This window comes from Dendrobates tinctorius, unplaced genomic scaffold, assembly GCF_039654945.1.
Source record: "Dendrobates tinctorius isolate UK_male_01 unplaced genomic scaffold, ASM3965494v1 ptg000115l, whole genome shotgun sequence".
In the NCBI taxonomy this organism is placed as follows: Eukaryota; Metazoa; Chordata; class Amphibia; order Anura; family Dendrobatidae; genus Dendrobates; species Dendrobates tinctorius.
The window spans coordinates 10,191,009-10,215,777 of record NW_027361783.1 but is presented as its reverse complement, the minus strand read 5'-3'; positions in this window follow the sequence as shown (position 1 = coordinate 10,215,777).

Genomic DNA, 24,769 nt, shown 5'->3' with positions numbered 1-24,769 from the left:
AAAACATTGTCAGAATCACCAGGATCCATGGATGCGCTCCAGAGTTATTACCTCATAAAGGGACAGTGGTCAGAAATGTAAAAATTGGCCCGGTCATGAACGTGCAAACCACCCTTGGGGGTTAAGGGATTAACAGCCTAGTCGCTCCATGCGGGGCAGGGACTTGACCATGTCACTTGAGCACCCAGGATATTCGCTGCATAACCAAGCACATGATGCAAACTGGAGTAGCGAGCACTTGCGCTCAATACTAATGATGGCATATTCAATATGACAACTAGAGTTGAGCGAAACGGGTCGAAAAATTTCAAAAGTCGTCGACTTTTGGCAAAGTCGGGTTTCATGAAACGAAACCCGACCCTAGGATGAGGTCGACCACGAGGTCGGCGACTTACGCACCAAAGTCGCGTTTCAAAAGTTTGTTTTGCGCTCTTTTTCAGCCAATCAGGATCCACGGACACTGTGGGCAATGTGATGACATAGGCACGGGTCAACACCATCTTTCAGAAGGGCATGCAAGTGATTGGCTTGCTTTGGTGGGCGTCACAGGGGGTATAAAAGGGTGTGCACGCCGACCGCCATCTTACTTCTGCCGATCTTAGCATAGGGAGAGGTTGCTGCTGATTCTGTAGGGAGAGCGTTAGGAAGGGAAGAAGAAAAAAAAACTGCTTCTGCTGCTAGCGATTGTGCCTGTACAACACACCAGTCACTGTGTGCAGTGCAAGGGGAGGCTATATTGTGGTGTATCAGTGGTGTTGGTTGTTGGGCTGCCTTCTAAGGCTTCCTGACAGCTGCATTGCTGTTTACCCACTGCTCTGCAAACTGCTTTTTTAAAAGCAATCCCAATTTTTTTTTTTGTCCTGCTGAGGTACTGAGCTGCAAACTGCTTTTTTAAAAGCAATCCCAATTTTTTTTTTTGTCCTGCTGAGGTACTGAGCATGCATTTTTTCACACCATACAGCGGTGTACGCTCCTCACACAGTACCGTGTAACGGCTGTTATCACAGCCACAGTGAAGCTATCTGTGTCACTCTGTGAGAATAAGTCGAGGACATGTTCCGTTCTTACAGACCTGCACTCTAGGGAGATTCCTACTCTGCCCAATTCTACATACACCTTGTAGTTTGTGATACACTAGCCAATTTCTGCCTGTGACATAGCGCTGTGATATTCAGTGGGCCTCACACAATCCAAAAGTGTCCAGTGTCCACAAGTGTCTGCAGAAATTCAAAATCTCCCTTATCCTCTAGTCACTTTGGTCACAGCTGTGCCATCGAGCCTGTGACATAGCGCTCAGATATTCAGTGGGCCTCACACAATCCAAAAGTGTCCAGTGTCTGCAGAAATTCAAAATCTCACTTATCCTCTAGTCACTTTGGTCACAGCTGTGCCATTGAGCCTGTGACATAGCGCTCAGATATTCAGTGGGCCTCACACAATCCAAAAGTGTCCAGTGTCCACAAGTGTCTGCAGAAATTCAAAATCTCCCTTATCCTCTAGTCACTTTGGTCACAGCTGTGCCATCAAGCCTGTGACATAGCGCTCAGATATTCAGTGGGCCTCACACAATCCAAAAGTGTCCAGTGTCTGCAGAAATTCAAAATCTCACTTATCCTCTAGTCACTTTGGTCACAGCTGTGCCATCAAGCCTGTGACATAGCGCTCAGATATTCAGTGGGCCTCACACAATCCAAAAGTGTCCAGTGTCCACAAGTGTCCTCAGAAATTCAAAATCTCCCTTATCCTCTAGTCACTTTGGTCACAGCTGTGCCATCGAGCCTGTGACATAGCGCTCATATATTCAGTGGGCCTCACACAATCCAAAAGCTTCCAGTGTCTGCAGAAATTCAAAATCTCACTTATCCTCTAGTCACTTTGGTCACAGCTGTGCCATCGAGCCTGTGACATAGCGCTCAGATATTCAGTGGGCCTCACACAATCCAAAAGTGTCCAGTGTCCACTAGTGTGAGCAGAAATTCAAAATCTCCCCTGTCCTATAGACACCTTGTACCTTGTTTTACATTACTATATAGTTTGTTGGATTTTGTCTACATTTCTACCAAAAATGAGGAAGGCTGGTGGAAGAGGCCGTGGAATTGGGCGGGGGTTGGCAGCTGGTAATGATGGTGTTGGTGGTGGATCTGATGGTAGTGGCAAGAGCAAAATAGGACCGAATGCAGGAGGTGTTGAGCCTGCGTCATCGTCTGGCTCCATAAGGCTTCGAAGGCTTAGTTTTCTAGGAGTTGGCAAACCGCTTTTAAAGCCAGAGCATCAGGAAAAAGTTTTGTCTTACATTGCTGACTCAGCCTCCAGCTCTATCGCCTCCTCTTCTTCAGTTGTAAAAAGTAAAAGCACTGAGTCGTCATTGAAGGCTCATGTTCATGAACCACACCTTTCCTTGTGTCCTTCACCCCAACCAAGATTGAAGGATGACGCAGGCCATACTACTGATTACTCCATGGAGCTGTTTTCACATACCATGCCTGGATTATCAAGTCAAATGGTGAATTACCCAGGCCAAGATGAATCTGACATGGAGTGCACTGATGCACAGCCGCTGATGGATGATTCTGCTGGTACATTCACTCAGAGCACTACATTGTCCTCGCAGTGTACAGAGCCAGATTCTGACCCTGATGAGACTCAGGTGCCCCTTCCCGCACACTATACCACCATACACGGTGACACGGAGGAAGGTGCACATGACATTGAAGAGGAGGTGATGGATGACCCAGTTGTTGACCCAGATTGGCATCCATTGGGGGAAGAGGGTGCTGCTTACAATAGCTCAGATGAGGAGCATCCACAGCAGACATCGACATCGCAACAGCTGTTATCTGGCAGGCCCGGAGCACTCCAAAGACAGGTTCCAAAAATCAAAAGAGTTGCTGGACAGCTTGTCCAGAGGGTCAAAAGATCACAGCGTGCTAGGCCGCAAAATGTCTGCCAAAGTAGGAAGAGTGCAGTGTGGCACTTTTTTGAACAAAATCCTCATGATCAGGCCAAGGTTATCTGTAAGAAGTGCGCAAAGACCTTTAGCCGAGGGAAAAATCTGAAAAATTTGAATACCAGTTGCATGCTTAGACATTTAAACACCATGCACTTGCAAGCGTGGACACAACACCAAACCTCAAGTGCCACATGTCCAACTGATCACAACGAAGGTAGTCAGCAACGCTACATTGTTTCCCCCACTGTAAGCCCACCGGTTAGCACAGCAGCAAATGTTGAGGTGTCGTTGCAAGCCACAGCAGTCAGGGAATCCCACTGTTATATCAACGAAAGACTGATTCTAGGCCATCAGAAAGAGCACCAACTCCATCACCATCATCAACCCTCTCTCAGTCCGCCCTGTCCACCGCTACTTCAACCATATGCAGCTCTCAAGTCCAGCTCACCCTCCCAGACACTATGAGTAGGTCAAGAAAGTACTCAGTCTCTCATCCGCGTACACTGGGTTTGAACGCCCACATTGCCAAACTAATCTCGTTTGAGATTATGCCCTTTCGGTTGGTGGAAAGCGCAGCTTTCCGCGAACTCATGGCCTATGCAGTACCACTCTATGACCTACCCAGTCGCCACTTCTTCTCTCGCAAAGCCATCCCAGCCCTCCACCATCATGTGAAAGACCGCATTGTCCATGCACTCAAGCAGTCAGTGAGCGGAAAGGTGCACCTCACAACTGATGCATGGTCCAGTCGGCATGGCCAGGGCTGTTACGTGTCCATCACTGCGCACTGGGTTAATGTGGTGGATTCAGGGTCCACAGGGGACAGCGGTGGTGGGACAGTGCTGCCTAGCCCACGGTATAGGAAACAGTTGGCTGTAGGCGTTCGACCCTCCTCCTCCTCCTCCAGAAGCGAAAGCTCGTCCACAGAGTGCAGTCGTACGAGCACTCCATCTGCAGCTGCCACTGTTGCACACGAGGTGTCCCCCTATCGAGCAGCTAGTGGAAAGCATCAGCAGGCTGTGTTGTAGATGATGTGTTTGGGCGACAGACACACCGCCGAGGTGCTGGCCGAGTACTTGAAGCGACAAACTGAGTCATGGCTGGGCAGTGTACATCTTGAGGCAGGCAAGGTAGTTAGTGATAACGGCCGTAATTTTGTGGCAGCCATAGCCCTTTCAAAACTCAGCCACATACCTTGCTTGGCTCACACCTTGAACCTGGTGGTGCAGTGCTTCCTCAAAAATTATCCGGAGTTAACAGCCCTGCTCCAGAAGGTGCCGGTGCCGGTCGCCTGTACACTCCGTTCGTATGCAGAAGCTGCAGCGATTGCTCCACCTTCCCAACCACCGCCTCATTATCGACATTGCAACAAGGTGGAACTCCACCTTGCACATGGTGGAGCGGCTGTGCGAGCAGAGGCAGGCCATAATGCATTTGTGGGAGGATACACGGCCAGGCACTTTGAGAGTAGACATGGAGTTGACAGGTGTGCAGTGGTCGAAGCTGAAAGACCTCTGTAAAGTCCTTCAGTGTTTTGAGGAATGCACACGGCTGGTAAGCGCAGACGACGCCATCCTAAGCATGAGCATCCCACTTATGCGTCTGCTCATGCAAACTTTGACGCACCTTAAGGAGCAGGCTTCTGCAGCCAATGTTGATGAGGAGGAAGAGGAGGAGGGAATCCTTGATGACATTCAGCCATTGTCTGCTCAGGGACCTCTCCTGGACGAGGTGGAGGAAGAAGAGGAGGAGGAGGAGGAGGAGGATGGGGATGATTACTTAGGGGAGGAGGATGCATCTCGTGGGGCAAGTGAAAATGTTGGCGTGGCAAGGTCTGGTACAGGGTTTGTGCGTGACTGGAGGGATGTGGATTTGCCAGAAAGTGCTCCTCCAACCAGCACTCGGAGTGCATCATTGACACCGGGAACATTGGCCCACATGTCAGATTAAGCCTTGCTGATCCTAAAAAGGGACCCCCGCATTGCCAAAATGATGAACGATGATGACTACTGGTTGGCCAGCATCCTGGATCCACGCTATAAAGGCAAATTACAAAACATCATGCCACAGGAGAACCTTGACCTAATATTGGCTAATAAACAAGCAACTCTGGTAAATCGGTTGCTTGAGGCATTCCCAGCACACAGCAGCGGTGATGGTTCTCACACGAGCCGTACGGGCCGGGGGCAGCTTGCCAGAGGTGTTCGTGGTGCACACAGCAGAAGTGGCGTTGGAGACAGGGGTTTCATGACAATGTTGTGGACTGATTTTTCAAGTACCGCTCACACAACTGGTAATACTGCATCGATGGAAAGTGACAGGAGACAGCAGTTGTCAACTATGGTTACAAACTACTTTTCCTCCCATATCGATGTTCTCCCACACAGGTCATTCCCCTTTGACTATTGGGCCGCTAAACTGGACACCTGGCCTGAATTGGCCCAATATGCCTTACAGGAGCTCGCTTGCCCAGCTGCAAGTGTGCTATCGGAAAGAGTCTTCAGTGCAGCTGGATCAATCCTGACAGAAAAAAGGACCCGTCTGTCAACCCAAAATGTGGATGATCTAACCTTCATTAAAATGAACCACGCATGGGTTTCCAAGGATTTTGTCCCACCTTCCCCTGATGACACATAGGGTGACAGAAAAATGGCTTGCTTTGGTCCACCTCTTCCTGGGACTTGACCTATTTCACCTTTTGCATCAGCTGAATGTCCAACATCAACATATGCCACTTTTTAAAACTCCCTAACTGTGCTGCCCCCCCCCATGGCCGGGGTCACCACCTAGCGCACGACACCGTGCGAGTGCCGTTGCCCTGGACAGGTGGGTAGGCCGACTCTTGGGCGCGGGCACTGGCACAGGGTCCCTCATAGTGCAATCAAGTGTCTCTGACGGTGGTGGTGCACACCCGCCGTCAGACACACCGCCGTACTATGAGGGGCCCAGTGCCAGTACCGACGCCCACGAGTGGGCCCCCCTTGCTTGGGCAGGGCCCCAGCATTTGCAATCTTTACCTCTCCCTGCTCCTCCGCTGTGTAAGAGCAAAAGACAGCAAAATGTGCTGGAGTGGTTTGTCAAAATCATGATAATCTAGATGTGTTGGTAATCACAACCAAGATTCCAGCACATGCATGGACAGTGTAGAACACACTGCATATGAATTGCAAAAACTAAACGAAAAGCAGTGAAAAAAGTTCAAATAGCGCATAATAAAGTGCAAAGTAAATTTTATTCAAGGATGAAAAACAGCAGAACATGACTAAAAAGTGACATTGGCATGGAAAAGACAGACCGGGTGACAATGATTGCTCCGAAAAGCATTATATTCATGGACATACATAATCATCTAAGTGTGCCTCATAATTCTAAACATGAACAATGCTCTCTCAAGGACATAGCCATAAAGTGAAGGAAAAAATTCCTGGCAGAGTAAAAGTAGAGTAGAGCAGTGATGTAGAGGAACACTTACAGAGTACAGGAGCAACAAGAGGGACCACGGTCATACCCCAACGTGCGTTTCAGCAGTTGTGCCTTCCTCAGGGGGCATGTGTTAGTGCTGGTAATGGCTCATTATATAGGGGAGGTGGAAAGAGAGAAACCAATCGCGCCCGAGGCCACAAGACACACCCATCCATCACAGCATGGCCAGCACCGCTGACGCTGACAAATCATCAACACATGCGCAGTACATGCGGAAGTTACCGCAGCCATCATTAAAAGGGGAACGCTGCAAGGGCAGAAATGAAATCAATGTCTGCCCCAAGCATGGAGAATAGTACATGGAACCGCCACAGGACAGAGGGGGGGACATAGACAAATGGTAAATTAGGAGAACATAATAAAGACAAATGTGGGGACAAATGACACCGCAAGAAACGACCTGGAAACCATCTGCAGAGACTTTGAAGACTTAGGCAAGAAAGTGAAAGAACTGGGAGCGCAGGTGGTCTTCTCTTCCATCCTCCCAGTGGATGGCCATGGAACAAGGAGGTGGAATAAGATTCTGCAGGTGAACAACTGGCTACGTCGATGGTGCCGTCAGCAACGATTTGGATTTCTGGATCACGGAGTGAACTACTTATACGATGGACTACTTGCTAGAGATGGGGTGCACCTTACGAAGACTGGAAAGCATGTATTTGGAAGTCGCCTTGCTACACTTGTAAGGAGAGCTTTAAACTAGAACAACATGGGAAGGGAAGCAAAAGACCAGAAAAAGCCATACACCTGACAAATGCTATTGAGAACTCTGCTAATAGAAGTGGAAAGGAAGAACAAAGACGAAAGAATCTAATTAATAACAATATTGGAGAAAGAGAAACCAATCACAAACTAAAATGTTTCTATACTAATGCACAAAGCATGGGCAACAAACAAGGAGAATTGGAACTACTAACACAGGAAAAGAAATATGATGTCATTGGAATCACTGAAACTTGGTGGGACGATACACATGATTGGAATACAAGACTAGAAGGATACAACTTATTTGCAAGAAACAGACTTGATAAACGAGGAGGGGGTGTTGCATTGTATGTTAGAAACGCATATATCTGCACAGAGATTGAAGCTTCAGAGACTGGGAGTTCTGTTGAAACTGTTTGGGTAAGAATACAAGGACAGAACAATGGAAAGGACACCATTGTAGGCATTTACTACAGGCCGCCTGTGCAAGCTGAAGATATGGATGAACTCTTTATGCATCAAATGGCCAAGTTCTCCAAAAAATATGACATAGTTGTCATGGGAGATTTCAACTATCCAGACATTTGTTGGGAATCTCTCTCAGGCAAAACTAACAGGTCAAGGAAATTCTTATCCTCTCTTGCTGACAACTTTATCTTCCAAAAGGTAGGGGAGAAAACAAGGGGAACTGCTACCTTGGATCTAATCCTTATAAACAGGGAGGAAATGGTTGAGGAGGTAAAAGTGGCTGGAACCCTAGGAGGTAGCGACCATGCTATTTTAGAATTTTGGATAACTAGAGGCGGAAGACCTGTGAAGACTCAGACGTCAAGGTTAGATTTCAGAAAGGCAGATTTTAAGGGATTCAGAAAGATAATTGGAGGGATCCAATGGCTGGATATCCTTAAAGACAAAAATGTCCAGGAAGGATGGGAAATCTTGAAAAATGAAATTCTCAAAGCACAGTTGTTAACAATTCCGAAAAGAGGGAAGAATAGGAAGCATTTAAGGAAACCAGGATGGGTGAACACAGAACTTAAGCACATGCTAAAAAGGAAGAAAAAAATGTTTATAAAATGGAAAGAGGGAGGCATATCTAAAGAAGAATATAATGCTGTCTGCAGAATCTGCAGGGCACAAATCAGATTAGCTAAAGCTGAAAATGAATTGAGGCTTGCAAGAGATGTCAAAAGCAATAATAAAGGATTTTGGGGATATGTCAAAAGTAAAAGAAAAGTCAAAGATGCTATAGGATTTTTACAGGATGAAAATGATGAAATGGTAAGACAGGATGTTGAGAAGGCTGAACTTTTAAATTCCTATTTTGCATCTGTTTTCTCTCAGAAAGGAAATGTAACACCAACTGTTATTCACTGTCCTATTAAGGGAATAGAAGAATCCAGGATATCTATAAACAGAAAGATAGTGAGGAAACACTTAGCTAACCTAAATGAATTCAAGTCTCCAGGTCCAGATGAATTACACCCCAGAGTACTGAAGGAGATAGCAGAAGAAATTTCTGAACCACTCTCCATAATCTTTGAAAATTCTTGGAGAACAGGAGAAGTGCCAGAAGACTGGAGAAGAGCAAATGTTGTTCCTATCTTCAAAAAGGGGAAGAAGGTGGACCCAGGCAACTATAGGCCGGTGAGTCTGACTTCTATACCAGGAAAGATCTTTGAACAAATTATTAAACAACATGTAAGTCAATACCTGGATAAGAATGAAGTGATCAAACAGAGTCAGCATGGGTTTGTAACTAATAAGTCATGTCAGACTAACTTAATTTCCTTCTATGACGGTATCACTGATTGGGTGGATTAAGGAAATGCTGTAGATATAGTATATCTTGACTTCAGCAAAGCATTTGACAAAGTCTCTCATACAATCCTTATTGAAAAAATGACTAAGTATGGAATGGACAAGGCAACTGTTAGGTGGATTCATAGCTGGCTTAGTGATTGGACCCAAAAAGTGGTCGTAAATGGCTGCACATCCAGTTGGAAGAATGTCTCAAGTGGGGTACCACAGGGCTCTGTCCTGGGCCCTGTATTGTTCAACATCTTTATCAACGATTTAGATGAAGGAATTGAGGGTAAACTGATTAAATTTGCTGATGACACAAAGCTAGGAGGGATAGCTAATACTAGAGAAGAGAGAGAGAGGATTCAAAAAGATTTAAATAAACTGGAGAAGTGGGCAGTAACTAACAGAATGGTTTTTAACAGGGAGAAATGCAAAGTACTACATCTGGGCAATAAAAATGAAAAAGGCATATATAGAATGGGAGGAATAGGGCTAAGTGACAGCACATGTGAAAAAGACTTGGGTATACTAATAGATCACAGACTGAATATGAGTCAACAGTGTGATGCAGCAGCAAAAAAGGCAAATGCAGTTCTAGGATGTATTAACAGAAGCATACAGTCTAGATCACGTGAAGTCATTATTTCCCTCTACTCCTCTTTGGTCAGACCTCATCTGGAATATTGTGTCCAGCTTTTGGCACCACATTTTAAAAAAGACATCAACAAACTGGAGCAAGTTCAGAAAAGAGCGACCAGAATGGTGACCGGTCTGCAAACCCTGTCTTATGAGGAAAGGTTGCAGGATTTGGGAATGTTTAGTTTGCAAAAGAGAAGACTGAGAGGAGACTTAATTGCTGTCTACAAATATCTAAAGGGCTGTCACATTGTAGAAGGATCAACTTTATTCTCATTTGCACAAGGAAAGACTAGAAGCAATGGGATGAAACTGAATGGGAGGAGACACAGATTAGATATTAGAAAAAACTTTTTGACAGTTAGAGTGATCAATGAGTGGAACAGGCTGCCACGAGAAGTGGTGAGTTCTCCTTCAATGGAAGTCTTCAAACAGAGGCTGGACAGACATCTGACTGGGATGATTTAGCGAATCCTGCTTTGAGCAGGGGGTTGGACCAGATGGCCCAGGAGGTCCCTTCCAACTCTACGATTCTATGATTCTATGAAAAAACAGATAAACATAATACTAAAGAAAAATATATATATGAATATATAATCTATAAAAATGGATGGCCAACATACATAAATAAACATAAAAAGTATAGCAATATAGCAAGAAGTCAATATTAAGTCCATGAACATATTAAAGGACATATTTAATGGCCTAAATATAAAGCCAAAGGTGGAAGTAGTCTGACATCACTATCCAGTAGAAGAAGTATATGAAAAAAGTCCAGAAACGCCACATCCTCAGATCACGGGAGACGGAATATTCATTCACATGAAGAGCCAGAAAACAGCAAAAACACAAGGTCACTAAAAAGGATAAAAAACATAAATTAAAAAACATGCTAAAAACACAACCAATGTCATATAACTGGATTAGAGGAAAGGGGCAAAAGAAAGGCTTTCGTTGAGGCCATGTGGATGAACAGTCTTAAGTTGCCAGATCCACCTGGTTTCAAGTTGGCTGAGTCTCTTGAATAGAACCCCGCCTCGAATATTAATTTTAAGTGCATCGATCCCTTTGACCTTCAGTAAAGTAGCATCACAGTCATGATGATCTAAAAAATGACGTGGTATAGTTCTAAGAGTGGCAGGGTCCTCGTGTGTACGTGCCGCTTGAATCCCCAGTACATGTTCCCTCACTCTGACTTTGAGCTGGCGTGTTGTGAGGCCAATATAAATCAGGCCACATGGACAAGTGGCATGGTAGATGACATATCTAGTGGTGCAAGTTATTCTTTGACGAATGTTATAAGTATTAGTCCCACTAGAATCACAGAAGGAATTACTGCGTATTATGTTGGGACATGCCACACAGCCACCACACGGGACACAGCCACTCCCAGGAACAAAGTTATCAAGAAAGGTCAATGGTCTTCGGGCAATGTAATGACTAGAAACCAGATAATCTCTAAGATTCTTGGAGCACCTAAACGACATAGATGGTCTTCGAGATAAAAACTGGTTAATAACAGGGTCAACCCAAAGAATAGGCCAAGATCTCTGTAGTGCCATACGTACCTGGTTAGACCTAGAACTAAACGTGGTGACAAACCTAACAGTCCCATCTGTTTTTTGGTGCTGGGTGGACGCTGAACAATATAAAAGATCATGGCGGGAAGCATACTTAGCCCTATTAAATGCCCGCTTGATGGACCTGTGGCTGTACACCACGTGCCAGAAACCGTTGCCGCAAAATTTCAGCTTGCCGAAAAAAATCATCATCCGTGGAGCAGATCCTACGAAGTCGCAGAAACTGCCCCACAGGAACGGCACGGATGATATGTTTAGGATGACTAGAACTGGCATGTAGCAGAGAGTTAGTGGCAGTAGTTTTGCGAAAAATATCCGTCTGTAGCAACCCAGTATGGTCCCTCTTAATAGTGACATCTAAGAAATCCAAAGATTCCCCACTATAGGAAAATGTTAGATGGATGTTCTGATCGTTGCCATTCAAGAGAATAATAAGTTGTTCAAGGTCGACGGGCGTGCCATGCCAGACGAAGAAGATGTCATCAATGTACCGTGTCCAAAAGGGGACACGGCACATTGAAAGACCCTCGTCTGACATAAAGAGGTCCCTCTCCCACAGCCCCAGGAAAAGACCCGCATAGGAGGGCGCGTAGGCCGCTCCCATCGCGGTCCCCTGGAGCTGCAGGTAGAAGGACCCCTTGAACACAAAGAAATTGTGTGTGAGGGTGAACTCAAGTAGTCTCAGCAGGAGGTCCCTTACACCTAAACATAGACTAGAAGTACTTAGGAAGTATTTGACAGCCCTAAGGCCATCACTGTGTTTGATATTGGTGTAAAGGGACTCCACATCTGCCGAGACCAAAAGAGTATCACCCCCAAGGCACAGCCCGTCGACCCTGCGCAAAAGATCACCCGTATCCCGAAGAAATGAGGGAAGGCTAGTAACCAGGGGTTGTAGGTGGAAATCGATCCATTTATTAATATTTTCCAGGAAGTTCCCCCTTCCCGAGACAATAGGCCGCCCGGGTGGCACAAAGGAGCTCTTGTGTATTTTAGGGAGAAGATATAGGGTAGAGACCTTGGGTTCAGAAACAATTAATGCATTGCACAGCTCCTTGGTGATAATGCCGTCCCGTGTGGCATCTTTGAGAATAGTCTCCAACATAACAGAGTATGTAGAGAGGGGATTATAAGTTAATTTTTTATAGCAGACAGTGTTGTTAAGTTGTCTGAATGCCTCCCTCTCATACATCTCTACCGGCCACAGGACGACATTACCACCCTTGTCAGCTGGTTCTGCGGCTCCTCAGTAGGGGACTCTCTTTTTCTCCAGCTTCTGGATTTGATCTATTTGACACTATAAAGGATCTCCACATCTTTGCGCGATCGTTGCTATTTAAGAGATATTTTCACTCCAATAACATGCAATCCCTGTTTCCCACAGAGGAGGAACAGGCGGCGTTAACTATACTGGAGGAGTTGGCATCTGGAAATGAGAACGATGGAGGTAAGATTCCCCCTTCGATTCGACCTAAATCCAGGAAGTTTCCCCCATTATCCTCTTGTGCCACCATTGACATGTTCGTACGGGTGGTCACAGAGGAGCTCTATAACATTCCTCGTTTTGTCATTAATGACAACATCACTAAGGAAGAGAGATGTAGGTTGAGATCACTTCAAGATTTACCTGGGGTTCTTATTAAACCAGCTGACAAGGGTGGTAATGTCGTCCTGTGGCCGGTAGAGATGTATGAGAGGGAGGCATTCAGACAACTTAACAACACTGTCTGCTATAAAAAATTAACTTATAATCCCCTCTCTACATACTCTGTTATGTTGGAGACTATTCTCAAAGATGCCACACGGGACGGCATTATCACCAAGGAGCTGTGCAATGCATTAATTGTTTCTGAACCCAAGGTCTCTACCCTATATCTTCTCCCTAAAATACACAAGAGCTCCTCTGTGCCACCCGGGCGGCCTATTGTCTCGGGAAGGGGGAACTTCCTGGAAAATATTAATAAATGGATCGATTTCCACCTACAACCCCTGGTTACTAGCCTTCCCTCGTTTCTTCGGGATACGGGTGATCTTTTGCGCAGGGTCGACGGGCTGTGCCTTGGGGGTGATACTCTTTTGGTCTCGGCAGATGTGGAGTCCCTTTACACCAACATCAAACACAGTGATGGCCTTAGGCTGGTTTCACATTTGCGTTTTTTTTCGCGGTAATTTAGCACTAAATAGCGCATGCGTTTTTTTTTCCTATACTTTGCATGGGATGCGCTTATGTGCGCATACACATGCGTTTTACCGCGTTTTACCGCGCATGCGTTTTTTTGCGGTATGCGCTCGGGCGCACAAAATGCAACTTGTTGCATTTTTTGTGCGTCCGATTTGCCTCAAAAAAACGCATGCGCGCGCAATGCGTTTTTTTACAGCAAGACACCCATTATAAGTCTATGGTGAGCATATGTGCGCATTGGCATGCTTATGTATGCGTTTTTTTGCACATGCGTTTTTTTTTTTTACCATTAGTTTAGACAATGGAATTTAGGGGTTTGGGTAAAGTTAGGGTTAGTTAAGGGGGTTTAGGGTTAGGGTTAGGGTTAGGGTTAGGGTTAGGGTCAGGGTTAGGGTTAAGTATGGTTTGGTTAAGGGTTAGGGTCAGGGTTAGGGTTAGGGTCAGGGTTAGGGTCAGGGTTAGGGTCAGGGTTAGGGTTAAGTATGGTTTGGTTAAGGGTTAGGGTCAGGGTTAGGGTTAGGGTTAGGGTTAGGGTCAGAGTTAGGGTTAGGGTTAAGGTTAAGTATGGTTTGGTTAAGGGTTAGGGTCAGGGTTAGGGTTAAGTATGGTTTGGTTAAGGGTTAGGGTTAGGGTTAGGGTCAGGGTTAGGGTTAGGGTTAGGGTCAGGGTTAAGTATGGTTTGGTTAGGGTTAGGGTCAGGGTTAGGGTTAGGGTTAGGGTTAGGGTTAGGGTTAGGGTCAGGGTTAGGGTCAGGGTTAGGGTTAAGTATGGTTTGGTTAAGGGTTAGGGTCAGGGTTAGGGTTAGGGTTAGGGTTAGGGTTAAGTATGGTTTGGTTAAGGGTTAGGGTTAGGGTCAGGGTTAGGGTTAGGGTCAGGGTTAGGGTCAGGGTTAGGGTTAGGGTTAAGGTCAGGGTTAGGGTTAGGGTTAGGGTTAGGGTTAGGGTTAGGGTTAGGGTCAGGGTTAGGGTTAAGTATGGTTTGGTTAAGGGTTAGGGTTAGGGTTAGGGTTAGGGTTAGGGTCAGGGTTAGGGTTAGGGTTAGGGTTAGGGTCAGGGTTAGGGTTAGTAAAGTCATGGTTTGGGTTAGTGTGAGTGGCCACCTAATGTTGGAAAAAAAGCAAACGCGGTAAAAACACACTAAAAACGCATACAAACGCTTAAAAACAATGAGAACGATGGAGGTAAGATTCCCCCTTTGATTCGACCTAAATCCAGGAAGTTTCCCCCATTATCCTCTTGTGCCACCATTGACATGTTCGTACGGGTGGTCACAGAGGAGCTCTATAACATTCCTCGTTTTGTCATTAATGACAACATCACTAAGGAAGAGAGATGTAGGTTGAGATCACTTCAAGATTTACCTGGGGTTCTTATTAAACCAGCTGACAAGGGTGGTAATGTCGTCCTGTGGCCGGTAGAGATGTATGAGAGGGAGGCATTCAGACAACTTAACAACACTGTCTGCTATAAAAAATTAACTTATAATCCCCTCTCTACATACTCTGTTATGTTGGAGACTATTCTCAAAGATGCCACACGGGACGGCATTATCACCAAGGAGCTGTGCAATGCATTAATTGTTTCTGAACCCAAGGTCTCTACCCTATATCTTCTCCCTAAAATACACAAGAGCTCCTCTGTGCCACCCGGGCGGCCTATTGTCTCGGGAAGGGGGAACTTCCTGGAAAATATTAATAAATGGATCGATTTCCACCTACAACCCCTGGTTACTAGCCTTCCCTCGTTTCTTCGGGATACGGGTGATCTTTTGCGCAGGGTCGACGGGCTGTGCCTTGGGGGTGATACTCTTTTGGTCTCGGCAGATGTGGAGTCCCTTTACACCAACATCAAACACAGTGATGGCCTTAGGCTGGTTTCACATTTGCGTTTTTTTTCGCGGTAATTTAGCGCTAAATAGCGCATGCGTTTTTTTTCCTATACTTTGCATGGGATGCGCTTATGTGCGCATACACATGCGTTTTACCGCGTTTTACCGCGCATGCGTTTTTTTGCGGTATGCGCTCGGGCGCACAAAATGCAACTTGTTGCATTTTTTGTGCGTCCGATTTGCCTCAAAAAAACGCATGCGCGCAATGCGTTTTTTTACAGCAAGACACCCATTATAAGTCTATGGTGAGCATATGTGCGCATTGGCATGCTTATGTATGCGTTTTTTTGCACATGCGTTTTTTTTTTTTTAACATTAGTTTAGACAATGGAATTTAGGGGTTTGGGTAAAGTTAGGGTTAGTTAAGGGGGTTTAGGGTTAGGGTTAGGGTTAGGGTTAGGGTCAGGGTTAGGGTTAAGTATGGTTTGGTTAAGGGCTAGGGTCAGGGTTAGGGTTAGGGTCAGGGTTAGGGTCAGGGTTAGGGTTAAGTATGGTTTGGTTAAGGGTTAGGGTCAGGGTTAGGGTTAGGGTTAGGGTTAGGGTCAGGGTTAGGGTTAGGGTTAAGGTTAAGTATGGTTTGGTTAAGGGTTAGGGTCAGGGTTAGGGTTAAGTATGGTTTGGTTAAGGGTTAGGGTTAGGGTTAGGGTCAGGGTTAGGGTTAGGGTTAGGGTTAGGGTCAGGGTTAGGGTCAGGGTTAGGGTTAGGGTTAAGTATGGTTTGGTTAAGGGTTAGGGTTAGGGTCAGGGTTAGGGTTAGGGTTAGGGTTAGGGTCAGGGTTAGGGTCAGGGTTAGGGTTAAGTATGGTTTGGTTAAGGGTTAGGGTCAGGGTTAGGGTTAGGGTTAGGGTTAAGTATGGTTTGGTTAAGGGTTAGGGTTAGGGTTAGGGTCAGGGTTAGGGTTAGGGTCAGGGTTAGGGTTAGGGTTAGGGTTAGGGTTAAGGTTAGGGTTAGGGTTAGGGTCAGGGTTAGGGTTAAGTATGGTTTGGTTAAGGGTTAGGGTTAGGGTTAGGGTTAGGGTCAGGGTTAGGGTTAGGGTTAGGGTCAGGGTTAGGGTTAGTAAAGTCATGGTTTGGGTTAGTGTGAGTGGCCACCTAATGTTGGGAAAAAAACGCAAACGCGGTAAAAACGCACTAAAAACGCATACAAACGCTTAAAAACGCTGCGTTTTTTTCATGCATGCTCATAAAAATGCTTGAAAAAAACGCAGCAGTTGTATGCTTTTGTATGCGTTTTTCAATGCGTTTTTTTGCGGGAAAAACGCGCTGCAAAAAAAAGCAAGTGTGAAACAGGCCTTAGGGCTGTCAAATACTTCCTAAGTACTTCTAGTCTATGTTTAGGTGTAAGGGACCTCCTGCTGAGACTACTTGAGTTCACCCTCACACACAATTTCTTTGTGTTCAAGGGGTCCTTCTACCTGCAGCTCCAGGGGACCGCGATGGGAGCGGCCTACGCGCCCTCCTATGCGGGTCTTTTCTTGGGGCTGTGGGAGAGGGACCTCTTTATGTCAGACGAGGGTCTTTCAATGTGCCGTGTCCCCTTTTGGACACGGTACATTGATGACATCTTCTTCGTCTGGCATGGCACGCCCGTCGACCTTGAACAACTTATTATTCTCTTGAATGGCAACGATCAGAACATCCATCTAACATTTTCCTATAGTGGGGAATCTTTGGATTTCTTAGATGTCACTATTAAGAGGGACCATACTGGGGTGCTACAGACGGATATTTTTCGCAAAACTACTGCCACTAACTCTCTGCTACATGCCAGTTCTAGTCATCCTAAACATATCATCCGTGCCGTTCCTGTGGGGCAGTTTCTGCGACTTCGTAGGATCTGCTCCACGGATGATGATTTTTTTCGGCAAGCTGAAATTTTGCGGCAACGGTTTCTGGCACGTGGTGTACAGCCACAGGTCCATCAAGCGGGCATTTAATAGGGCTAAGTATGCTTCCCGCCATGATCTTTTATATCGTTCAGAGTCCACCCAGCACCAAAAAACAGATGGGACTGTTAGGTTTGTCACCACGTTTAGTTGTAGGTCTAACCAGGTACGTATGGCACTACAGAGATCTTGGCCTATTCTTCGGGTTGACCCTGTTATTAACCAGTTTTTATCTCGAAGACCATCTATGTCGTTTAGGCGCTCCAAGAATCTTAGAGATTATCTGGTTTCTAGTCATTACATTGCCCGAAGACCATTGACCTTTCTTGATAACTTTGTTCCTGGGAGTGGCTGTGTCCCGTGTGGTGGCTGTGTGGCATGTCCCAACATAATACGCAGTAATTCCTTCTGTGATTCTAGTGGGACTAATACTTATAACATTCGTCAAAGAATAACTTGCACCACTAGATATGTCATCTACCATGCCACTTGTCCATGTGGCCTGATTTACATTGGCCTCACAACACGCCAGCTCAAAGTCAGAGTGAGGGAACATGTACTGGGGATTCAAGCGGCACGTACACACGAGGACCCTGCCACTCTTAGAACTATACCACGTCATTTTTTAGATCATCATGACTGTGATGCTACTTTACTGAAGGTCAAAGGGATCGATGCACTTAAAATTGATATTCGAGGCGGGGGTCTATTCAAGAGACTCAGCCAACTTGAAACCAGGTGGATCTGGCAACTTAAGACTGTTCATCCACATGGCCTCAACGAAAGCCTTTCTTTTGCCCCTTTCCTCTAATCCAGTTATATGACATTGGTTGTGTTTTTAGCATGTTTTTTAATTTATGTTTTTTATCCTTTTTAGTGACCTTGTGTTTTTGCTGTTTTCTGGCTCTTCATGTGAATGAATATTCCGTCTCCCGTGATCTCAGGATGTGGCGTTTCTGGACTTTTTTCATATACTTCTTCTACTGGATAGTGATGTCAGACTACTTCCACCTTTGGCTTTATATTTAGGCCATTAAATATGTCCTTTAATATGTTCATGGACTTAATATTGACTTCTTGCTATATTGCTATACTTTTTATGTTTATTTATGTATGTTGGCCATCCATTTTTATAGACTATATATTCATATATATAGTTTTCTTTAGTATTATGTTTATCTGTTTTTTCTTTATTATGTTCTCCTAATTTACCGTTTGTCTATGTCCCCCCCTCTGTCCTGTGGCGGTTCCATGTACTATTCTCCATGCTTGGGGCAGACATTGATTTCATTTCTGCCCTTGCAGCATTCCCCTTTTAATGATGGCTGCGGTAACTTCCGCATGTACTGCGCATGTGTTGATGACGTTCTTTACCGCGTTACATCGCCTCCCCTTCTCCTTTCCCCTTTCCAAGATGGCCGCGCTAACTTTTTCTTGTACCGCGCATGCGCCGATGACGTCACAGATCGCGTGACATCTTCCGTCCTTCCTCCCGCCCGCTGTCTGACGTCTGACCACACGGGGCCCCGTGATTTGTCAGCGTCAGCGTTGCTGGCCATGCTGTGATGAATGGGTGTGTCTTGTGGCCTCGGGCGCGATTGGTTTCTCTCTTTCCACCTCCCCTATATAATGAGCCATTACCAGCACTAACACATGCCCCCTGAGGAAGGCACAACTGCCGAAACGCGCGTTGGGGTATGACCGTGGTCCCTCTTGTTGCTCCTGTACTCTGTAAGTGTTCCTCTACATCACTGCTCTACTCTACTTTTACTCTGCCAGGAATTTTTTCCTTCACTTTATGGCTATGTCCTTGAGAGAACATTGTTCATGTTTAGAATTATGAGGCACACTTAGATGATTATGTATGTCCATGAATATAATGCTTTTCGGAGCAATCATTGTCACCCGGTCTGTCTTTTCCATGCCAATGTCACTTTTTAGTCATGTTCTGCTGTTTTTCATCCTTGAATAAAATTTACTTTGCACTTTATTATGCGCTATTTGAACTTTTTTCACTGCTTTTCGTTTAGTTTTTGTTATCCTCCGCTGTGTAGTCTGGGCCGTTAAATCCATACTGTGCCTGACACCGTTAGAGCCTTCCTCCTGATGTATAGACATATATTTTGAATGTGTACGCTATCCATACATGTTATCCGGGGATACGGTACCCTTTCTAACCTTTGTGCAATCATGTGCAATCCATACTGGGCCTAACACTGTCTGAGCCTGCCTCCTGATGTATAGACATATATTTTGAATGTGTACGCTATCCATACATGTTATCCGGGGATACGGTACCCTTTCTAACCTTTGTGCAATCACGTGCAATCCATACTGGGCCTAACACCATCTGAGCCTGCCTCCTGATGTATAGACATATATTTTGAATGTGTACGCTATCCATACATGTTATCTGGGGATACGGTACCCTTTCTAACCTTTGTGCAATCACGTGCAATCCATACTGGGCCTGACACCGTTTGAGCCTGCCTCCTGATGTATAGACATATATTTTGAATGTGTACGCTATCCATACATGTTATCTGGGGATACGGTACCCTTTCTCACCTTTGTGCAGTCACGTGCAATCCATACTGGGCCTAACACCGTCTGAGCCTGCCTCCTGATGTATAGACATATATTTTGAATGTGTATGCTATCCATACATGTTATCCGGGGATACGGTACCCTTTCTAACCTTTGTGCAATCATGTGCAATCCATACTGGGCCTAACACCGTCTGAGCCTGCCTCCTGATGTATAGACATATATTTTGAATGTGTACGCTATCCATACATGTTATCCGGGGATACGGTACCCTTTCTAACCTTTGTGCAATCATGTGCAATCCATACTGGGCCTAACACCGTCGGAGCCTGCCTCCTGATGTATAGACATATATTTTGAATGTGTACGCTATCCATACATGTTATCCGGGGATACGGTACCCTTTCTAACCTTTGTGCAATCACGTGCAATCCATACTGGGCCTAACACCATCTGAGCCTGCCTCCTGATGTATAGACATATATTTTGAATGTGTACGCTATCCATACATGTTATCTGGGGATACGGTACCCTTTCTCACCTTTGTGCAATCACGTGCAATCCATACTGGGCCTAACACCGTCTGAGCCTGCCTCCTGATGTATAGACATATATTTTGAATGTGTACGCTATCCATACATGTTATCTGGGGATACGGTACCCTTTCTCACCTTTGTGCAATCACGTGTAATCCATACTGGGCGTGAGAACAGCTGGCGAGCTGTTAAGCAAGCTACAGCACCTGTGGTTTGCACACGTAAGTTTTTCATTTTTTCAGGAATGACGGTTAGGCCTAATTCCGGAACTGCGGTTGACCTGCACTTACTGGGAAATCATTGTTCGCGGGTAATAATTGTAATCAGTGATCCCCATCACTAACGTTGTTCAGCGGGTTATCTGCACCTGTAAGCGACAAACGCTGGCCTTTTCAGTGTAGCGCACATGCAGCCACGGACATGTAAGGGCATGACACACCAGTTATTGGCCAATCTCATGTGCCAGAGCCTCACGTGTCCCTCTAGTAAGCCGGACTCGGACCGCGGGGCATGACGGAGTCTCATTCGTTAACTGAATTAAGCTTGCAATGTGTGCATCTGTTCTGTAGATGGCATGTTTGAGGTTTCCCAGGTGGAGTCGAGTTTAACCGTAGGCTCCACTCCTGGTGGTGCCCTTCTGGACATTCCTTTAAGGTTCAGCTTTGCAACCATACTGCCCACGTAAAACAAACACTTTGCCTTCATGAACGCTGTTTGGAGGGTCATGACTCGTGGGAATAACGCCGCCCAATCAGTTAACCTGCTAGGGAGATCGTTCGTTGCTCCCAAGCATGACATCACACTCCCTAGGAGGAAGGTAATGCCACTGTGGCGACCGTACTCCTGGGGGCGACACAAGTGCACTGATGCCCAGCCACTGCTCGATGAATCTGCTGGTACATTGACCCAGACCACTACATTCCCCTCGCACGCTACACGGCCTGAATCTGACCCTGATGAAACTCAGGTTACCCTTCCCATATACAGTTCCATCTTACTTGGTGACAAAGAGGAAGCTGCAGATGAAAGTGCAGGTTCGGCCCACCCGCCATCAGACACACCACCGTACTATCAGGGGCCCTGTGCCAGTGCCGTCGCCAACGAGTGGGCCCCCCCCTGCTTGCTCAGGATCACAGCACTTGCAAAGTTGAAATACTGTGCAGTGAGATGGAAGATGGGGACGACGAGGAGTCCAGACAAGTACAGGGATTCCCTAGCGAGGAGACTTATTTGATTGTTTTCAATGTTGGGACAGCAATTTTTGGGAAGCACTATACTCTGGAGAATGATAGATGGGGCCCACCATACACTGGAACATTCCAAAGGTGGACATCAGACACTGGAGCAGCATTTACAGGGCCCATTATACACTAGAGCATTAGAAATGGGGCCCATTATGTTTGGAGCATTATTTGGGCCCATAAGACAGTGGAGCTTCATCCATGGGGACCAACATATACTGTACCATTATGTGGAGCTCATCATATACTGTTTCAAACATTATATGGGACCAATGATTCTGTATGGAGAAATAGATGGGCCTCGTCATGAGATGTAAAAAGTGAAGTATTTTTCATTGTACTATACCGCTATTTCTCTGCCGTATCGGAGCATGATGAGTTGTGGTATGTGTTAAAGGGGCGCTCTTTCAGCCAGGGCACATGAAAACCTGGAGCCAGCCCTCCCCCCCATAACTGTAGCCAAATAACCCCCATTTTTCAGTGCGTAACTTGTATTATGAAGTTAATTAAGGTTGACAAGCTTAAGTAAGAAGAATTCATGCTTTTGGCATTCAAATGGGCACTGTAGGTGTGTTTCCTGTCCTCCTCTCACTGCCGACTTTTATTCCCCATTGACTTACATTGTGTTTCGTGTTTCGGGACGACCCTGACTTTTCCCTATAATCGGACGATCTTGCTCGACCCGACTTTTGGAAAAGTCGGGTTTCACGAAACGAAACGCGACCCTAAAAAACCAAAAGTCGCTCAACTCTAATGACAACCTAATAGTATCAAATCCTATTTCATATATGTATGTTCAAAATGCTCACTCTAACACTGGATAAAATCCTTGAGGGGTGTGGTTTCCAAAATGGAGTCACTTATGGGGGTTTCCACTGTTTATGCAAATCAGGGGCTCTCCAAACACAACATGGCATCGGCTAATTATTCCAGCAAATTTTACATTCAAAAAGACAAATGGTGATCCTTCCCTTCCTAGCCCTGCCGTACACCCAAACAGTACATTTTTCCCACAATTCAGCGTATTCAGGTGAAATTGCTCAACACATTTTGAGGTCCATTTTCTCCTGTTACCCTTGTGAAAATAAAATAGTTGGTGAAAAAAATTCAATGTTAATTTTTTTCCTTTTACATTGTTTCATTTCCTGTGAAACACCTTATTATTAATATTATTATTATTTATTTATATAGCACCATTAATTTCATGGTGCTGTTCATGAGAAGGGGGGTTACATACAAAGTTATAGATATCGTTAACAGTAAACAAATTTACAATGACAGACTGGTGCAGAGGGGAGAGGACCCTGTCCTTGCGTACTTACATTCTAGGGGATAGTGGGCAAGAGACAGAAGGTTGGGGGTGCAGCAGCTCTGGTGGTGATGAGGCGGCAGTTCGGGCGGTGGTGAGATGGCAGATTGGTTATTGCAGGCTGTAAGCTTTCCTGAAAAGATGGGTTTTCAGGTTCTGTTTGAAGGATCCGAGGATGGTGGATAATTGGACGTGTTGAGGCATGGAGTTCCAGAGGATGGGGAATATTTGGGAGAAGTCTTGGAGGTGGTTGTGTGAGGAATGAATAAGTGTGGAGGTGAGGGCATGTACAAGAGTCTTAGTAGATTGATGGCTGCGGAAGGGATGGATTCTGGAAATATTTTTGAGTTGGAGGCGACAGAAGGTGGCAAGAGTTTGCACGTGTGGTTTGAAGGACAGGGCAGAGTTGAGAGTTACTCCGAAGCAGCGGATTTCAGGTGCGGAAGAGAACGTGATACCGTTTACCATAATAGATAGATTGGGTAGGGAAGATACATGAGATGGAGGAAAGATGATGAGTTCAGTTTTGTCTACATTGAGTTTTAGGAAGCGAGAGGTGAAAAAGGAGGATATGGCTGATAGACACTGGGATTCTGGACAGCAGAGAGGTGACATCTTGGCCAGAGATGTAGATCTGAGTGTCGTCCGCATACAGGTGGTAATGGAAGCCATGGGACTTTATGAGTTGTCCTAGGCCAAGGATATAGATGGAAAAAAGTAGGGGCCCCAGGACAGAGCCTTGGGGGACTCCAACAGATAGAGGGGGAAGAGGAGGTAGTGTGGGAGTAGGAAATTCTGAATGTGCGGTCAGAACGGTATGAGGCAATTCGGGACGGGGCAAGGCCTTTGATGCCTAGGGAAGAAAGAATCTGTAGCAGTAGACAGTGGTCGACTGTGTCGAAGGCAGAGGACAGGTCGAGAAGGAGGAGGATGGAGAACTGTCTGTTAGCTTTGTCTGTGAGTAAGACATTAGTAATTTTGGCCAGAGCAGTTTCAGTGGAGAGGTGGGGGCGGAAGCCAGATTGGAGGATGTCAAGGAGGGAGTTAGATGAGAGGTGGGAGGAAAGTTGAGCATGGACATGCTGTTCAAGAAGTTTGGAAGAAAATGGGAGCAGTGATATGGAGCGATAGCTGGGCAATAGCTATGCGATAGCTGGGCAAAGCAGTTGGGTCAAGGTTAACCTTATGGGTTAATAAACTTCTGAATATGGTTTTGAGCATCTTGAGGGGGTGCAATCTTTAGAATGGTGTCATTATTTGGCACTTTCTGTCATATATAGACCTCAAATTCAGTTCAAATTTGAGGTGGTCCCTAAAAAAATGGGTTTGTAAATTTTGTTGGAAAAATTAGAATTTGCTGGTCAACTTTAACCCTTCTAACTTGTTAACAAGAAAAAATATGTTTTCAAAATTATGCTGATGTAAAATAGATATATGGGAAAAGCCATTTATTAACTGTTTTGTATGACATAACTTCGAAATTGTGAAATCTCAGAATCAGTGGGATAGGTTGAAACGTTCCAAAGTTATAACCTCATAAAGTGACATTGGTCAGAATTTTAAAATTTTGCTTGGTTATCAAGGTCAAAATTGACTTGGTCATTAAGGGGTTAAATAGGTTGTCCCAGAAACAAAGTACATTTTAATCTATAGATCTTGAAATAATTGGATCATAATTGGAAGTGTTAAAAAACATTCTTGTGTTGAGATAATCTTAGAAATGTGCCCCTGCTATGTACTGTGTAATGGTTGTGTCTCATCATGCAGGAACATGATATGCACATACCACAGTTCTGGGCATTGATGAAAGGAAAAAAGAATACAGGAAGAACAGCGTGGGATCACAGCTGCTGCTTTCTGTGAGGTAAAACTTTTGCTGCTGTTTTTAAATAGGCAGTGAAAAGACTTAACTCACAGAAAGCAGCAGCTGTGATCCCATGCTGTCTTGTCTGTATACTCTACTTTGCATCCTACTCTGCCCAGGAGATGTGGGAATTAGATTTAGACCACGATCCTGCATTGT